The sequence below is a fragment of the Schistocerca americana genome, chromosome 1, assembly GCF_021461395.2.
Source record: "Schistocerca americana isolate TAMUIC-IGC-003095 chromosome 1, iqSchAmer2.1, whole genome shotgun sequence".
Taxonomy (NCBI): Eukaryota; Metazoa; Arthropoda; class Insecta; order Orthoptera; family Acrididae; genus Schistocerca; species Schistocerca americana.
The window spans coordinates 618,621,271-618,631,799 of record NC_060119.1 but is presented as its reverse complement, the minus strand read 5'-3'; positions in this window follow the sequence as shown (position 1 = coordinate 618,631,799).

Here is a 10,529-nt window from a genome sequence, read left to right as displayed (position 1 = left end):
TACCAAGTGTATCCATTAAAAATTACAAAATGTAAGAAGGAAAAACATTTATTATATTTTAAAAATAATGAAAATTCTCATTATTGTTGGATTAAAGATTTATCTCGACTTATTTCAGCCCAAATCTCAGTACATAAAGAATCCAAATTCATCAGTGATATGTGTTTACTTCATTTCAATTCTGGAGTTAAATTGAAGAAACATATTCCAGATTGCTTAATAAATAAACCACTGAAAGTAGAACTACCAAAGAAAGGAGATAAAATAACTTTTAAAAATTATCAAAATACTATAAAAGTTCCTTTTGTGATATATGCAGATTTTGAGAGTTTGTTGGAGAAAATTGATACATGTCTACCAAATCCAAATGAATCATACACAATGAAATATCAAAAACATGAACCATGTGGATTTTGCTACTATATAAAGTATTCTCATGGATATTATGAAGATCCAGTTGTATACAGAGGACCAGATGCTGAAAGTAAATTTATTGAAATGATTAAGGAAGAGGAAGAGATAGGTGAAATGTATTCACAAATAGAGCCAATGAAGCCACTAACAAAAGAAGAGGAAAAAGCATATTCTAATGCTGAAATATGTCACATTTGTAAAGGAAGATTAAATGAATTACCTTCTAATTTGATGAACTATAAAGATAATTTAGAAAATAAAATAAAATACTTCAATGATCAATTAGGAAATGAGAATATTACTGATGAAGAGACAATTGAAAGATGTGTAAGATTATTAGAACTTAACAGAACGAAATTAGATGATTTTAATAATAAATTAAAAGATAACATTAAAAAAGTTCATAATCATGATCATTTAACTGGTTTATTTAGAGGTGCTGCACATAGCTATTGTAATTTGAATTTACCACTGTTCGTTCCAATATATCTCCATAATCTATCAGGATAAGATTCACATTTATTTGTAAAGGAACTTGGCTATGATGAAAAAGAAATTGATCTGATTCCAAATAATGAAGAAAAATATATAAGTTTTGGTAAGCAAACAAACAACTTAAAGATGCGATTCTTAGATACATTCAGGTTCATGGCTTCATCGTTAGACAAACTTTCATCAAATTTGAAAAAAGATCAAATGAAAAATATCCAAATGTTCTTTCCAGAAGATAAAGTAGATCTAGTTATTAGAAAAGGTGTATATCCTTATGATTACATGGATAGCTGGAATAAATTGAAAGAACACAACTTCCACAACAAGAAGAATTTTACAATAAACTTAATGACTGTGATATAAGTGATGAAGATTATAAACATGCAAAACTAGTTTGGAATAATTTCAACATAAACAATCTTGGTGAATATCATGATTTATATCTTAAAACAGATATTCTATTGTTAGCTGGTGTATTTGAAAACTTTAGAGAAACCTGTATGAAAGCTTATGAATTAGATCCAGCATGGAATTATACAGCACCAGGGTTATCTTGGGATGCAATGTTAAAAATGACTAAACAACCACTTGAATTATTACATGATTATGAAATGATTTTGATGGCTGAAAAAGGTATTAGAGGTGGAATATCACAATGCTGTAAAAGATATGGTAAAGCAAATAATAAATATATGAATGATTATGATGAAGAAAAAGGATCAAATTATTTAATGTATCTCGATGCTAATAATCTATATGGTTATGTTATGAGTCAATATTTACTGTATGGTGGATTTAAATGGGATGAACCAAATAATTTTGATTGTGCAAAAATAAGTGAAATTTCAGATACTGCTAAAATCGGATATATTTTCGAAGTGGATCTAGAATATCCAAAAGAATTGCATGATTTACATTAAGATTTACCATTAGCTCCTGAGAATAAAATTGGACCTAACACTAAAGAAAGCAAATTGTTGACTACTCTAAATGACAAGTATAATTATGTAGCTCACTACAGAAATCTCAAACAGTATTTATCACTGGGAGTGAAAATAACAAAAATACACAGAGTATTAAAATTTAAACAACCTGATTGGTTGAAGAAATATAGAGATTTGAATACTCAAATGAGGATGCAATCAAAGAACGATTTCAAAAACGATTTCTACAAACTGATGAATAATTCAGTATTTGGAAAGACCATGGAAAATATAAGAAACAGTGGATATAAAGTTGGTTTCAGATGGTGAAAAATGTGATAAATTAACAGCTAAACCAAACTTCAAACAAAGAACTATATTTAATGAGAATCTTGTTGCCATTCATATGAATAAGACAAAAATCATATTTAATAAACCAATCTATGTAGGAATGAGTATACTCGATTTATCTAAAGAACTGATGTATGATTTTCACTGTAGAGTAATGAAACCAAAATATGGTGAAAATATTGAGTTGTGTTATCAAGATACAGACAGTTATATCTACAATATAAAAACAGATGATTTCTATGAAGACATGAAATCGATGATTGATTACTTTGATACAAGTGATTATCCAACAGATAATATTTACAATATTCCACAAGTAAACAAGAAAGTTTTAGAAAAAATGAAAGATGAATGCAATGGAGAAATAGTGGAAGAATTCTGTGGTTTAAGAGCAAAAATGTATGCTTATAAAGTTGGTGATAAAATAGAAAAAAAATCTAAATGAGTTAAGAAATGTAGTGTTAAAAATAGAATAAGCTTAGAAGATTATAAAGATTGTTTATTTAACAACAGAGAACAGTACAGAAGAACTAATATGATTCAAAGTGAAAAACATGAAATCTGTACAGTTGAAATAAACAAAAAAGCATTGAGTCCTCATGATGACAAAAGATATGTTCTGGAAAATAAATTAGATACATTACCATACAGACATTACAAATTGTAGCAAACTGTTTGTGTACTAAACTTCATTATTTGTTGTGTTTTATGTACCGTTTTTATAGTAAATTTACTGTTTTTGTATGGTACTTCATTTTTAGGAACAAAATATTGCATTTACATCCAATTTCTGTACTAATTGGTCGATGGTTTTGAGATTGGGGTGGGGTGGGGCAGAAACCCCAAATTGTATCTACTCACAAGGACCAAATCTGGTCAAAAGATGATGATGGCGCTCTCGTGCTTCCAAGTATATTGAGCCCTACACGATTACTCGTATTCTTTTGTAGCAATGGAAATGTCCGAAGAACTGATAATATATCTGAGTTGCAGTAGCAACCTATTAACTTCAGTAAATGGAAACTGATTTCCGTAAATATCTTTCCATGTATATGCAAACATAACGTTACTCTTCATACACTACCTACACCAATGTAAAATACAAGTGAGACTTTCTTAACATTGCTTCTGGATGTTTATACCCACTAATGTATCAACAGAAATATAATAAAGAATGTGACAGCTGTTTCGATAGAGAATATGCCGAATGTTCTCATATGATATGTATCTACGTCGTGCACAAATATTAGGCAGTCCGTATCTGTGGGTACTGAGCAGTAGCGATTTGGTTATAACTTGATGTACTTTTCTCGCTTTTGCATTATTCTTCGGAATAGATGCCTTTTCCCCGAAGATTAGGGACTTTAGGTACGCTGTCATATAGAAAAGCCTAATTAGCCGGAGAGAGTTCTAAAGTGCTGCTCTGAGATGAAGAGGTTGGCACAGGAAAGGAATTTGTGGCGTGCCGCATCAGACCATTCAGAAGACTGATGACTCAAAAAAGCTTTAATCTTTGGCAAAGCTAATTCGATAATAAAATTCTTCAAAGTAAACTACTCTATAATATGAAATACATTATACAAATATTCAAAATTTTTCGTATTACAACAGACAACGAAAATGAAACGATTATTTTATGCGTAGAATATGTATAGTGTTACGTGAAGTTATGTTACAACCTTCAATTCAACAAGAGCGACGAGATGTTGGCAGTGGATTTCTGAATGGTGCCCCATCCCTGATACACTTGCTAGGTGAAGTGTGGCACGTCAATAGAAGCAATGCATATCAGTTTCAGTACCATTATGCCGTTAGACTCGACAACTCAGAGCAGCGGATGTATCTGTATGTCATCCACATTCAGACCGGTTATGGATCGTAGCTGTTGCGACCTACAGATACGATGAAAGCCTCACAAGCGGTAAACTCTCTTTGAAAATGACGCCTCTGACAACTGCCGTTAGCGGAGCTCCTCTGTTCAAACCACGTCTACTGCAGCCACTATATGACATATGTAACATGCGAGCCGAGCGGGATGTATCCGTTTCTACACACAGTGCAATCTGCACAAACAATAAGGCAGCGCCAGCAATACAGCCCTAGAGACTGTACTAGTGTACGTCAAATGTAATGTGTTCTCATAGAAATTCATAAGGTATATACACATTTGCATTTCATCTAGCATAGAAACGTTGCGTAACTATCTTTTCCGCTTGCAATGACCCCATGTTAGTTTATACTTTTTTTCAAACTACTAGTGATGTGCTTCTGACTCACGATCTTAACTCTCCTACGAAAGTAGTGAAAATTTATGTGCAGACATGTTATTTTCTTCCTGGAACTGTCAATAGATGATGAAACTGGTGTAACACGTTACTAATAGCTATATAACTAAATGATTAAACTTCCATATGACTAACAAAGCAATTCAATGTTCCTTCCAGCGAGATGATACAGATGATAATGAGTTATTGATTTATTTTGGTCCTAGGCTTTGTTTAATCCTCTCTAGTTGACTCAGCAGAGATGTTTTGCGTGCTAGGGGCTTAACTCTAACTCTTTGATGTAATTGTATGTGATGGGTGTTTGTGCTGCTGTCTAGTATATTGTTTCTGTTTCCAGTGATATTCTTGTAGAACAGCACCGAGTTAACTTCTTTGTCTACAATCATTTCAAGTATGCCCATTTCTTGAGATAATGCGAATTGATTAGTAATTTAACCAAAGGCTTCGACGTAAATCATGGTGATGAGGAGCTGTGGCCCATCACATTTTTTCCCTATTTGGGCAAATAGTGGTCATGGCAGAGGTCCCCACCACTCCTGTTCAAATCAACTAATACAGGCGCCACAGCACAGGCATGCGTTACTGACCTTGGATATGTAGAGCGAGCAGCGTCCACTCTTATTATTCCCTCTTGGTTTGTGTACATATTGTATATATGACCCGTCTCTCCCTATAGCTTACCGCTTTTTTTTCCAGAATTTCGAACATCTTGCACCATTTTATATTGTTGATCGCTTTTATGAGGTCGACAGATCGTATGAACTGTCTTGATTTATCTTTAATCTTGCTGCCGTTATTAACGGCAACGTCAGAATTGCCTCTCTTGTGCTTTACTTTCCGTAAAGCCAAGCTGATCGTCATCTAGCGCATTCTCAATTTTATTTTCCATTCTTCTGTGTATTATTCTTGTAAGCAATTTGGATGCATGAGCTCTTAATCTGATTTTCAATAATTCTCGCACTTGTCAGCTCTTGCCGTCTTCGGAATTGTGTGGATGATGTTTTTACGAAAGTCAGATGTTATGTCGCCAGACTCATCTTGCCTACACACCAATGTGAATAGTCGTTTTGTTGTTGCTTCCCCCAATGATTTTAGAAATTCTGATGGTATGTTATCTACCCCTTCTGCCTTACTTGATCCTCCAAAGCTATTTTGAATTCTGATTCTAATACTGGACCCCCTATCTCTTCTAAATCGATTTCGGTTTCTTCTTCTATCACATCAGTCAAATCTTCCCCGTCATAGAGGCTTTCAATGTATTCTTTCCATCTATCCGCTCTCTCCTCTGCATTTAACAGTGGAATTACCGGTGCACTCTTAATATTACCACCCTTACTTTTAATGTCACCGAAGGTTGTTTTGACTTTCGTGTATGCTGTGGCTGTCCTTTCGACAATCATTTCTTTTCGACGTCTTCACATTTTTCCTGCAACCATTGCATCTTAGCTTCCCTGCAATTCCTATTTATTTCATTCCTCAGCGACTTGTATTTCTTTATTCTTCTGTATTCCTGCATTTCCCGGAACATTTTTGTACTTTCTCCTTTCTCAATCAACTGAAGTATTTCTTCTGTTATGCATGGTTTCCCCACAATTACCTTCTTTGTTACTATGTTTCCCTTCCCAACTTCTGTTATGGACCTTTTTAGAGATGTCCATTCTTTTTCAACTGTACTGCCTATGAGCTATTCCTTATTGCTGTATCTATAGCCTTACAGAACTTCAAGCGTATTTCGTCATTTCTTAGTACTTCCGTATCCCACTTCCTTACATATTGATTTCTTCCTGTCAATTGTCTTAAAGTCTGGCATTACTGTTCGCGAACTGAAACTTGGCACGTTGTGAGAGAGATTGTGGTGAGAAGGGAGAGCGCTCAGGGTTTGCGCAGTAGCCAACACATACCTCTGTTTGTAAGCTTCCACGAAACAATAAAGTGCGCGGCGATGTAATCATTGGTTAAATACTTTGATTTAACGAAACTGAGATTGCTGTTTGAATTGACATGTCAAATAACCGCTTCATCATTAACTTTCGAAACAATCGCGATCAAAATAGTGCAGCACTACACAGCACAGCAATAGTACAGCTCAGCGACAGTTACGTAATAGTGGGTGGCTGATGTTAATGACCTGTTAGCTATTTTCAATACGTTTTTGAAACTTGTAATGTGGAATATGGGAGCTAATTTATTAGAATTGTGATCTGATTAGATCTCTGTGCTAAGTACCTATCAGTTTCCTTAACTCAAGGTTCATTTTTGAAAGTAATGTAATACCTACCAATAGTTGTGTTGTTGCAAACTAATTAATTCCGGGGATAGCTTCTCAGAGTGTCTTGCATAATTTTCTGTGTTTTAATAAATTGTTTTGTGTTTTTAATAAATATTTTAATAAATTTGTGGCCTATTGTCCTTCCACTCAACACCAGCTTCTTACCACATCGCATATAATTCAATCGGTGGTCGTCCGTGTGAAGCATGCCACGTCTTTCACACATGGGCGAATCCTCCAAATGAATAGCGTACTTTTTGCCATTCGTCTGGGACTTCCAGTTCACCACAATGAACCATGTCAACCTGACTGATGTAGGTAAGTGGGGGTGCCGAACTATATGCTGCATCATAGTGTGAAGGCTTTCACGACCTGATGACATATCTTCTGATAAACCTTCCGGGATGTAAGGTCGTGGTCCATGAAACTCTTCAGCTCCTAACGTTTCGTCCAGAGCTGCGCTGGACATCTTCAGAGGGGTGTTTCTCCTCCGGTGAGTCTTGCCGACTGACGGGTCGGACGTCTGAGAACGACTTATATATCGTAGAAAGTGGGCGTGACCAGAGTTGCACGTGATGGTTCAAATGGCTCTGAGCACTATGGGACTCAACTGCTGTGGTCATCAGTCCCCTAGAACTTAGAACTACTTAAACCTAACTAACGTAAAGACATCACACACATCTATGCCCGAGGCAGGATTCGAACCTGCGACCGTAGCAGCAGCGCGGCTCCGGACTGGAGCAGTTGCACGTGATATGCAGAGATAATCTTTGTCAGAGATAAAACTTAGCTATCGATCGTAATCTCGTCACGGATAAAACTGTCTAGCAATTCTGTAGTGCTACTGTCCAAATATCACTAAGTTTTATGGTCTCTTCTTTCCGATTAAAATTATCCCTATGTTTATATATTTCAATTGCTTCTCTACAAACCGTGGGTAATAGTTCGTCGTCGTAGATAAAATTTTTGTTTCGGAAAACTTCACTTGATGATTTCCTGACTGAAAAGCGTGTTCTGCTACAGCCGATTTATCTGTTTTTCCTAATCGGCAAAGACTTCTGTGTTCTTTTAACCGTGTATTTACGCTTCTTTTTGTTGTTCCAATATAAACTTTACCACATGTACACGGAATTTTATATACGGCACTGGCTGATAGAGGAGCGGGTTTATCTTTAAAGACCGGAGAACATGACAGATTTTCTTCGTTGGTCTAAAAACAGGTCTAATATCATGTTTACTTAAAATCTTTCCAATCTGATCCGTTACTTTCTTTATAAAAGGGAGAGAGACTGTATTCTTCCATCGTTTTTCGGGCTTGTCCTTAGGCTTTTTGTTGTTTGGGTGCAGAATTCTGCTTACTTCTTTCTTTGAGTAACCATTTTTCTCAAAAGCGTGCTTCAGATGTTTTAATTCGACGTCTAGGTACTCCGGCGTGCAAATCCGTCTGGTTCTGTCAACGAGACTTTTAATCACACCTCTCTTTTGTTGTGGATGGTGGTTAGAGTTTTTATGTAAGTATCTGTCTGTGTGCGTTATTTTTCTAAAAATGTGTTGTTTCAATCTTCTATCTGTCTGTCTCATAACTAAAACATCCAAAAACGGTATTTTCTTATCATTTTCTCTCTCCATGGTAAACTGGATTCTTGGATTTATATTATTAAGGTAATCGAAAAATTCGTCTAAGGCTTCTCTACCATGTGGCCAGACCACAAATGTATCGTCTACATACCGATACCAGCGAGATGGTTTCTTATCTGCTTTTTCCAAGGCTGACTGTTCGAATTTCTCCATGTAGAAATTAACTACTGCAGGACCCAATGGGTTACCCAATGCTACGCTATTGCTCATAAAATTCATTATTCCACTGGAACTGACTGGAAGTAAGACAATGTCTGAAAAGAGCAGTCAGATCTTCTGGAAAAATATCCGTTCGTTAACCGGAATCATAGTAAATAAAGATACTATATCAAAACTTACTAAAATATCTTCAGGAGTCAGAATTAAACCTTCAATTTTCTCTATAAAATGACGTGAGTCCTTTATATATGAGTCAGTTTTTCCAATATATGGTTATAAATGAGTTGCTAGATATCTTGCTATTTTATACGTAGGAGAATTGATAGCACTAACAATCGGTCTCAGAGGAAGGTCCCTCTTATGTACCTTGGGTAGGCCATAGAGTCTAGGACACATAGCTTCAGTCTTCAATAAAGCTCTTTTTTCTACTTTTTGAATAGAAGTGGCCGATTTTATCAGATTATTTGTTTTCCGTAGTATGCTGGCTGTAGGATCTTTCTTAAGTTTTTTGTATTGTCCTCACGTTATAAGATTCAAAATTTTGCTTTGATAATCTTCTGTATCTAAAACGACAGTAGCATTCCCTTTATCAGCAGGAACAATCACTATGTCTTCATCTGCATTTAAATCTCTCAGAGCCTTTCTTTCGCCATTGGTTAAATTACTTTCCAGAGGTTTACTGCGGCATAATACTCTGGTGGTTTCGATCCGGATTGCATTTGCAGTTTCTTTGGGGAGAGTACGTATACCTGCTTCTACATTTGCAATAATATCCTCAACAGGAACTTTCGGAGGTGTTATAGCGTAGTTTCCTCCTTTTGCAAGAACTGAAATTTCGTCTTGAGATAAAACTCTGTCTGACTTGTTAATAACAGTTTCGGACATCACTGTATTATTTGTAGATTCTACATAAGTTTGTAACTTTTCGAACTTCTTCTTATGCCTTCTAGTAGTCGTTTCCATCATGGTTTCCATAGATCGAAATGTAAGGCAATCTATTTTATTCCATAGGTCTCTCTGTATCTTACTAGCAAGGAATAAATGTAGCTGCAGTAACTTACGGTCAACAGAATCCATCTCTCGTCTTGTATAATGTATCCTCTCTCGAAGTAGTGCTGCTTCTGTATAATCAAATATCCGATGAACACGGGCTGTCTGGAACATCCTCTTCAACTTTAGAAAATTCGGTATGGTAGACGAATCCCTACAACGCAACAACAAAGTTAAAGTACAAATTAAATGCGCTCTCTTCTTACGTAAAATTTCCAGGCGTCTGACTGATTTTGAAAATTTCTCTGCATATCACGTGCAACTCTGTTCACGCCCACTTTCTACGATATATAAGTCGCTCTCAGACGTCCGACCCGTCAGTCGCCATGACTCACCGGAGGAGAAACACCCCTCTGAAGATGTCCAGCGCAGCCCTGGACGAAACGTTAGGAGCTGAAGAGTTTCATGGACCACGACCTTACATCCCGGAAGGTTTACCAGAAGATATACGCCGCATCATTCTCGAATTAACGGCAGGATGTTTCTGTTCCTCTGTTTTCTGGGTAATTTGCCGAAGAAGTTGATTGTACATACTCTTCGATGTCGAATGTAGGGACGTCGGTAAATTCTCCTGAACGTAACCGTGTTCAACGCTGTGTGTCCGCACGTACTTTAACATCAGCGACACATGTCCGACTCTGACGGTAGGATGATGCAGTGTCGGTAGTAGTTCTTTGATGAGCAACCCCGTTAGGGAGGGGTGTTTGTTGCACCGCTGTTTGTGCATGCCATTAATGTAGATGGCCCGCGCCTCTTCTTGGACTAAGCTAACACGCCCTTCTCGCACTGGAGGGTAAGGGTGTCGTACTGTACTTTAAAGAGCTTGAATCCTCTTAGACATCGCACGCGTCATATGGAGAAGGCGTGTCAGGTGACCCATTATGGGAGCGCGATAAAGGCTAACGAGTGTCACTCGCTGCGGCACATCCTTCAACCGTAAGGTGTTTA